This window comes from Choloepus didactylus, chromosome 4, assembly GCF_015220235.1.
Source record: "Choloepus didactylus isolate mChoDid1 chromosome 4, mChoDid1.pri, whole genome shotgun sequence".
In the NCBI taxonomy this organism is placed as follows: domain Eukaryota; kingdom Metazoa; phylum Chordata; class Mammalia; order Pilosa; family Megalonychidae; genus Choloepus; species Choloepus didactylus.
In genome coordinates, this window is record NC_051310.1 from 81,710,521 (window position 1) to 81,720,351 (window position 9,831).

Genomic DNA, 9,831 nt, shown 5'->3' on the forward strand with positions numbered 1-9,831 from the left:
ACCCATTAGAAAAAGAAGTCAAGATAAATTACAGGAAGTCTGCTGTTAAGGTTTTTCAGTGGTTGATGATGGTGGTGAGAGCGTAGGGTTGATAGCACCTGCTGGTTCTCGTCCATGTGGTCCCATAGCCTGATAGACATGGCGTTGTTCTTCTCGATGTTTCCATTAAATGCTGCTCATCCTGAGACACCCCAGTGGATAATTAATACTGTGACATCCATGCATTTGGCTAACCTGCAGAAGTATGGTTTGATTTTCTATACCCTCCTGTGGAAAATAAGTTTTATTGTTTTGTTTGTGATTTATTTGGCTTTCTTATTCACTTTTGGCAGACCTGATATTCCCTGGTTTGTTAAGCCTTAAGGGGTGAACCGTGCTGTAGAATTCTTGGGTTTGGAAAAACTAGTTAATATTCCTCTTATCCATACTATTGTTGGTTTAAAAACAATTTCATAGTGTAAAAGCAATGCAACATCATAAAAATATAGAGTTTCTACAGTACAACACAGAGAAAAGTCATAGAGGAATATTCATGAACATGAATAGACATGCAGAAGGATGTTTGTGGCAGTAGATGGCAAGAATGAACATTTGGTAATAAACTGAATGTCCATTAACAGGGAAATAGTCACATAAACTTTGCTACAAACATATTAGGGAAATTGATGCAGCTATTAACAAATAAGGTAGATATTTGTGTACCTATATGGAAAGTTTTTTTTCCAAGACATATTTTAAATTGAAAGAGCTAATTGCAGGACAATACATGAAATGTGGTAACATTTATATTGTTAAAAACAACAACTATACATTTCTATAATTGTGTGTGCATCTATGCAAGTGCATAGAAAAAAGTATGGAAAGATGCCCAGTAGCCTAGAGAGGTTGGGGTTGGGAAAGGGTCATGTGGTATTTGCTTTGTCTTTAAATATTTTACAACAAGAATATATTCATTTGTAACAAGTATATTTAAAAATGAACATAAAAGAATTGTTTAAAGTGAGAGGAAAACAAAAAGAGCCTGTTATCTGCTTATCCTAACAAAACTACTGTGATAATTTTTGTGATTTTCCTTCTAATCTTTTTTTCATTTGTATATATTTTTCATAGTTGTACTAAGAATGAACATAAAATTTTAAAATGTAACTGTTTTTTCAAATACAGAGAACGATGAAAAGAAAGCCTAAGTGTCCCATAATTCCGTTGTCCACACTATACTAGTTGACAATTGGGGAAAATATTTAATATAGGTATTTAGAAAATGTAAACAGTTCAGAAAGGAAGAGAAATAAGAATAAAGCCTCCTTCCCTTTGCCTGTAACCAGCCTCCACTCATCCCAGCCTTTATCTTCCATCTCCTCAAGGACAATTACTTATAGGAAAAAAATGTATATTATACATGTATATATCAATGTACATAAAATAATTACCATAGCTAACATGTACTGAACATTTATTATGTATTTGTTAGTCATTCCTGTCAATTGGGTTGTATGGATGAAACACTGAATCCCTGTAGCTCTATGACTTAGGTTCTATTATTGTTACCATTTTATTGATAAGGAAACAGAGGCACAGAGAAGTTATAGAATCTGCTGAGAGTTGCACAGCTAGAAAGTGATGAAGCCGAGAATTGAATCCATGGAATCTGGCTCTAGTCTCATTTTCAGCTGGTACACTGCATTGCACCAATGATGGTCATTCCTTAACATTAATATCAACAAACTTATATAATACTATATGTCTATATGAGTCTTTAAATTTTACCAGAGAGAGTCACACCACACCTGCCACTTTGCACCTTGCTTTTTTCCTTCAAAAAAAAAAGAAATATTCTTTTAACATCCGTTTATTCAAAGCAACTTCATTCTTTTTACATATTGTGGAGTTTTCTATTAGGGATGCACCTCTGTCGATGGACACTTTTCTGTTTCTTTCCTTTCTGTTCCGTTTTTTTGGTGTTTTTTTCTTTTTTAGTTATTCTGTTCTGCTTTTTTCATTTTCATTGTTTTGCTTATGTTTTTTTTCTCTTATCTAGGGTCAACTTTGTACCTTATATATTTCCTAGAAAACATACCATTTCCTTCTTTTCTGTTTTTGTTCATTTCATGTCTGCTCTTTGTTATCCTTCTCCATCTGTTTTAGGGGTTCATTTTATGATTTTTCTTATTTCTTCCATTGGATGTTTGTCATTCATTTTTTCCTTATTTAATTATGTAGGCTTTTAAGGCCATAAATCTGGAAAACATGCTTTTTATTTTCTGACTTTTTTTTTTTATTTCAGGAATTATTTTAAGAGATAGTTTCAAACTTTCTAAATGTTTGACTTTTTCCTTCCAATTTACACTTCTTGCCATTTTTCCTGCCTCCCATTTCCTGTTTGATGGTTGGTATATATTTATTTTTTACACTACCTAGGCTTATCGCATTTATCTTTTCTACCTGGATTTCTCATATAAATTTAATCTTTGTTTATATTTAAATACATTTAATGCTCATACATATACATATAAACAGCATTTCCCACTAAGCGTGGTCATTTTGTTAATTATCATTTTTGATGAAAGCAGGCATAATATTCTACAAGCACCATAATTTCATAATTTCCTTGGTCATTCCTTTATCACTGGGCATATGGGTTGGTCCCAGTTTTCTTCTCTTGAATATTATATTGCAGCCATTGTCTTTAAGAATGTACTTCCCTATGCCTACATTTTGCGTTACTTCCACAATGAGAGAGTCCCCTAAGAGGGATGAGTGTTGGTCATTTTAAAGCCCTATATAATTTGTATCTGTCAGCCTTGAGCAGCCCTGATTCACACACACAGGAGTCATGTTAGACTGCCCTCGTATGGCTGCTACTTTAATTGCACCCACATTTTTTTTTTTTTTATATTAGAGAAGTTAGTGGTTTACAGGAAATCATGCATAAAATACAGGATTCCCATATACCACTCTATTATTATCACCTTGTATTGGTGTGGAATGTTTGTTACAATTGATGACAGCACATGTTTATAATTGTGCTGTTAACTGTCATTCATGATTACACTTAGGGTTCACAGTGTAGTGTAGCTCCATGGATTTTTTTTTTTTAAATTATTGTTACCATTTAGAAAACCTAACATTTCCCCTTTAAATAATATGCAGATCTACATGTCAGACGTGTCAATTATGTTGACAGTGTTGTGCTACCATCACCACCATCCATTACCAAAACATTGCTCTTCTTTAGCTGCTTCAATTTTATTAAATTTGGTAGACAGAACTGCACCCAATAGTCAATGAGAGACCTCTCACCTTATAGTGAGGTGGGTGTCTCTTTATTTCCAGGAACTTCCTTTTTGATGTCCAGCATATTCAAGGACTCAGATCCTTTTTCCCAAGAGTTCAGGCTGATACCATTGCTGTAAGAGAACCACTGGAGTCAGATTGTAAGAATAGTTTGAATTGTTTTTCTGTAAGGTAATTGCCATGCATTTATCTGTATAAAAATCCATAGTACATTTTGTTTCCCTTCGTACAAAACCTTGAACATTTTCTCTGCACGTTATCACTACCAGCTTGGTTTTCACTACCACATACCAATTAAGTAAGGTGCAAATCCAGAGCTATTAACCTCATTTATAACATGTTACCTTTTGATGTGAAAATTTAAAACAAAGGTTTTCCTTACCCGTTTTAAGTACTAATGGGCGGTGAGTTGGGGCTTGAGGCTGACCCCTTGACACTTTGTGAGTGAGGTTCGAGAACCAACCTCTTGCTATGAAATAAGAATTTTCTGCAGTGGAATTGAACTCAATGAGTCCCAGATTGACCTGATTCTCATGTTCCAAATCTGATCAAATCAGCAAATTGGGCTCCTTTCTTGGCCCTTACAGTTCCTTCACCTTCCACGTCCTGCCAATACTATCTGCTAAATATCACCCAAATCCTCCCCTTGTTCTCTGTCCCATGGCCAGCACCCTGCCCAGGGCCAAGCTGCCCACATCTTACCTGGATTATTGCAGCAGCCTCCTAAGTGCTCTCCCTGCCTTCAGACTTGCGGTTTTAGACCATTCTCTGCATAACAGCCTGAGGGATTTATATATATGGGCTTAAAAGACTTCCGTAGCTTCCATAACTCTTACAATGAAATTCGAATTAGTTAGAGCAAGCAATGCTCTCCATGCTGCCTCTGGGTTCTTGTGCATGCTCTTTCCTGTCCCAGAACATTCTTCTCTCCTCTCTTTGCATGGCTAAATCCAACCCATTCTTACTCCTATCCTTAGACTTTACTCCTCAGGAGAAATCTGAGTCTTCCAGATTCCCTGGCTTTAGGCTTCCTATAATCCCCTCTTACATATATTTGTCCATTGTGTATTAGTCCCAGCTGATTAGATCTAAGCTCTGTAAAGTCAGGGACTATTTTGGTCTTGTTTGCTGTATCAGAAATTGGGTTTGACTGCTAGTAACAGAGACTAAAATGAACAGGTTAAAGACATATTTTTTCTTATGCAACACAGTCCAGAAACAAATACCTCAGAGCTGGTAATACGGGCTCCATGGCCCATTAGAGAACTGGGCTCCCTCTCTCTCACTGCTCTGACATCTTTGGTCCTCAGCTCTCATCCTTGAGGTTACCTTATGGCCCAAGATGGCTGTTGGAGATCCAGCCATTATGTCCATGATCCAGACAGGAAATGGGAGGAAGGAGAGAAGGACAAAAAAAGACACGCAGAGCCATTTGTCTTCCCTTTAATGAACTTTCTCATAATCCTCCCTGATGAAGTCTGCTTCTGTCTCATTAGCTAGAACTTACTCACAAAGCTATACCTGGCCACAAGGTAGACTGAGAAGTAGTCTTCACCTGGTACAATACCAGGTAAAATGTAGTCTGTTACCAGGAAAGAAGATGGGGATGGGTATTTTGAAAGCAACCATCAGCCTCTGCCATTCTAATTTATGGTGTCTCAAGGTCAACCCATTTTGGGTTCTCCGTAGATGTTAAAGAAAGAGTGAGCTTGCAACACAGTTCTATTTACCACACTTTAGCCAAACAAGTGAACAGGCCTGGGCACAGTGTACGAGGGAAATGAAGTGAAACCCTAAATGTCTTACTGCAGTCAACAGAAAGCATCTTCCCTTTAGCGGTGGCCATGTGCCCATCTGCGAGTGATGTGGTGATGCTTCTTTCACCAAGCTGTGCCTTTGCACTCCATATTTCTGGGTCTAGCATGGAGAGGTAGCTATGGTGTGGTGGAGAGAGCACTGGACTTGGAATCAAAGGCTGGGGTCCGAGACTCTGCTCTGCTGTGTACAAGCTATATGTTTTTGCCCAGATCATGTAGCCTTTCTCAGTCATTTTCTTCATTTGTAAAATAGGGCCAATACCATCTCTTCTACTGTCTTGTGTGGGGTGGGCTGGGGAGGGTTGTGAAAACCCAATAAGAGAATATGTGAGCCTGGTGATTAGCTGGCACACACCCACATGGGACCAGCTGTTTTAGAAAGGGCACTTTTCAGGCTGCAATATGCTTATGGGGGTCTTGGTAAAATGGAGATTTTGATTCAGGAGTTCTGGCGTGAGGCCCGGGTTTGGCATTCTAATGAGGTCCCAGCTGATGCTGATGGTGTCTCGAGCAGGGAGGGCCTCCTGCCGATGCCTTACTAGTTGCAGATCTGGACTAGTGCCTCCGAATATGCATACGCTAACCAAATATTTGGAGCTGGATGTGGCATGTGACCCTCACAGGGGAATGTTCTTCCTGCCAAAAGTTAAAATGTGACCTCCCACTTCCCCAGCGTAATAGTTGGAACTTCCTCAAGGTGGGGGGAAGGGATCGAAACTATCTGAATCATGACCACATACTAAACATGCTAGAAATGAAAATCGTTGCCAAAGATTGCAAAAGCAAGTCACGTGCATTTGGGCTGTAATAGTGTTCACACATCCTTCCTGTCAAGAGAAACGTACTGAAAATGAAGGAAACTTTGAGGAATCCTGCATGGAGGTATTGAGCCCTGCTCACAGCTTGTACCACCCCCCTCCCTCCCATCCTGCAGGTGAGAAAGCACTTGGAGAGATGTTGGTTTTAAACAGACATAGGCAGACTCAAGCCAGGACTGTTTACTGGTGATCAGGCCCACTGCAGCCTTGCTTTTTTATTAACTAGAAGGAAAACTTGTGACTCTCACAAGATTAGAGTGTTATTTTTAGAAAAACGCTTGAGTGATGGACTGCAACCAGGATCTTGGCTTCCACTTGCAAGATGGCATCTACCTGAAGGCTGCTGGAAACTGGGGCAAAGGTGGTCCTGAAGTAGGCAGAATGCAGGGCCTTCCAGGCTCAAGACTCTGTCCTTTCAAACTCCGGGACCCCCTCTACCTGAGAAAACGTCTGGGGAGGGTGTGGGGTGAGCAGGGCTAATCTCAGTCCCGGAGATTCCCTACCTGAGCGTTCCACCTGCAGAGCTGTGCTCTGTAATTCTCACGTCAAGCAGGTTCCCCGAGCCAGTGGGGCATGCTCACAGGGTCCTGCAGAGCCAGCTTTGCTCTGTGTTTTGGGACTGTGGCCCTCACTCTTTCATGCCCTTGCTTTGCTGGCCAAGTGGTATTCAGACCATCAGTGATGGTTAGGTCATTTTTTTTCCGTTATGAGGCAACAGCATCCACTTCAAATAAATGGAAACAACAACAACAACAAAAACCATTCACAGTAAAAATGAGGTATGTTGTGTTATATACCTACCCCAGAAAAAAAAAAAAAAACCTGTTCTTAATCTTAAACTGCATTTCCACAGGTGTGAACCCACTGCAAATACGACCTGTTGAAGAGTTTATTTATTTATTTATTTATTTATTTATTTTTTGATATTTGAAATACAACTTTATTCTGATTCTAAACGAAAAGGAATGGGTATGACAGTAACAAACAAGACTTCACCACTGAATTTATGATGTGACCGTAGCAGTCTTATATTTGAAACTCAAAAAGGAAACAACTGTGTTCCAAAACAGCTAAATATGCACGTCCAAAAAATGAAGGTTTTTTTTTTTTTTAATTGCCACATTCACTCCAAAGCTCATTCATCTCCTTCAGCATCCCAAAGATTAAGCACATGTTCTGCTTAGCTGTATAATAAAGTGGCAAACATGCTGCACCACTGGAATCACAGCACAGTTGCCTATAAACTAGACTTCTGACGCTGGGCTCCAGCTTCACTTTCGCACAGGTTGTCATCCTCATCCGGCAGAGCAGTCGTCTGAGTAACCTCTAATCATGTTCATACTGTGCTACCAAAGCTGGGTCCACGACAACCTCTGGTGGGGCAAGAGCAGCCATGGCCAAACTCCGAATTAGGGTCTCCAATCGGTTTTCTAGCAAGCCAAAGGAAGGGCTTTTCAAAGTTGTAGTTAACTTTTGGCAGAAATGTCATAGTACTGAAGATTCTTCTTTCTGTGGAAGACAATGGATTTTGCCTTAACTTTCCTGTCCTTAGTATCCACTTTGTTGCCACACAACGCAATGGGGATGTTTTCACACACTCGTACCAGATCTCTATGCCAGTTACGCACATTCTTGTAAGTAACTCTTGATGTTACATCAAACATTATAATGGCACACTGGGCTTGGATGTAATAGCCATCTCTCAGGCCACCGAATTTCTCCTGACCAGCCGTGTCCCCCACGTTGAATTTAATAGGCCCTCTGCTGGTGCAGAAACAAAGGGATGGACCTCCACACCCAAGGTGGCTACATACTTCTTCTCAAATTCACCAGTCAAATGACATTTCACAAATGTAGCTTTTCCAGTACCACCATTGCCAGTCAATTACAAGTTTAAACTGAACTTGGGGTTCTCCTTGGGCGGCCATCACGATGGTTCTTCCAGAAGCCTGAAGAGTTTATTTTCAGTTAAAGTGTAGCCCAATTGAATGAGTGAGTCTTAATCCAGATTCCTGGAGGCCTTATACAGAGGACTGGGAAGTCACAGAAAAAAAAAAAAAAAAAAAAAAATAGAAAGGAGAGGATGCAGCCATGGGAGGACTGGAAGCCAAAGGACCCCAACAAACCCCAGCAATGGCCAGCCCAGCCAGCACTAGAATGTGCAGACTTTGGGGAGAAAGCATTGCCTTGCCGATGCCTTGACTTTGTACGTCTCCAAGCCTCAAAGCTGGGAGCCAGTAAATTCCTGTTGTTTAAGCCCAAATCCGTTGTGTGGCATTTGTCCTTGCAGTCTGGCAAACTACAACAACCCCACTCTTAATGTGCACCAAAGAAGTCCTGCCTCCTGGTTCTCAGCTATCAGTAGAACACAGCAGCATTCAACAAATGAGGGAACGTATTTTCTACTTAATCTTCATAGCAATTCTTGGAGTTAGAGAACATCATTATCCCCATTTTATAGGCAAGGGGACTGAGACAAGCCAGACCTCACTGGGTTATTGTGATGACTTTAAAAACAACAGAATATGCATATGTATGTGTGTATGTAGACCTAGCACCGTTTGCTGACAGGATGATTAGAATTGATAAGGATGCTGGTGAGTTAGGTGTTGAAGGATACTTAACTCAAACGAGGGGCATCAAAAATGGCTTCTCAAGATGACTGTATAAAAATATAGCTTATGAGGGGTGACAGTGTCATTGGGAAAGCCATATGGACCACACCCCCCTTTGTTCAGTGTATGGATGGATGAGTAGAAAAATGGGGGCAAAAAAGAAAAAGGAACCCAATGTTCTGTTTTACTTTAATTGTTCTTTTTCACTTTAATTTTTATTCTTACTATTTTTGTGTGTGTGGTAATGAAAATGTTCAAAAATTAATTTTAGTGATGAACGCACAACTATATAATGGTACTGTGAACAATTTAATGTACACTTTGTATGACTGCATGGTATGTGAATTTATCTCAATAAAAATGAATTTAAAAAAAAAAGAAAATGGCTTCTCAAAAGAAAGACCAACTGGGAATGGGCCAAGGGGGAAGGTGAAGTTGGGAAGGAGGTTCAGTTTCCTGTCATAACTGTGCATCTTTTTATGAATCATTCTCACCTCTTTTGCTAGAAGGTGAATTCTTTGTGGGGGGCCAGCCTGGGGGTGGGTGATGTGTCCAAGTCACAGCTAGATGGCGCCCCAAAATAGGCGTGCTGCTCACAATAGCAATTCAGCCTTCCAGTTAGCCTCTGTGGCAGCTTGTGCAAAAGTATAGGGAGATGTTTCCTCTGGGTGTAGGTGTCAGGTTCCAGGCTTCACACATGAAATGCACTTTTGTTAGGAGGTAGCACCCTGCTTTAGGGCGTGTAGCTTCGGGCTTGATCCCCTGTGCCCCACCAGACCCGTGTCCTGTGCAGTGCAGCACAGGCTCACCACGACCCCTTGAAAGTCCTGAGACTTGTGCTTCGGGCCCCTGGATCCCGACTGTAGCGATCCCAGCTCTTTCTGCCTGGATCCCTTACACCAAGAGGTAGCAACCAGTGTGGCTCCCATTGGCATGGAGGTATAAACATCAATACCAAATCCTTTCCAGGAGTGGGTTTCGTTGGAGGCAACAGCAGGCAACTCCTGAAGCCACATGTGCTTGGGCGAGTGGGAAAAAGCAACTCTGAGGATGAGAAAGGCAAGTGGAGAGTCCCAAAGATGAATTTCCCTTCCTTTCCCAGTGATGCCCAGGGAGGCCTTGCTTATACATGCCCCTCTTCGCCTCCATACCTTGAAAATAACTTCAGGGAAAATAACTCTATTTGTCCCTCATTATTTTTATGTGACTAATAAATTACAAATGATTCCTCTAGTCCTTTCCTAAGAGCAATTAGAATAAACAATAAGAATGATTTCAGCTGCTTGA

General features: G+C 40.6%; 1 pseudogene; it reads right to left on the reverse strand.

Moving 5' to 3' along the window:
• Positions 1–7,166: 7,166 nt before the first annotated feature.
• Positions 7,167–7,857, reverse strand: LOC119532719 (annotated as a pseudogene).
• Between the last annotated feature and the right edge of the window lie 1,974 nt (positions 7,858–9,831).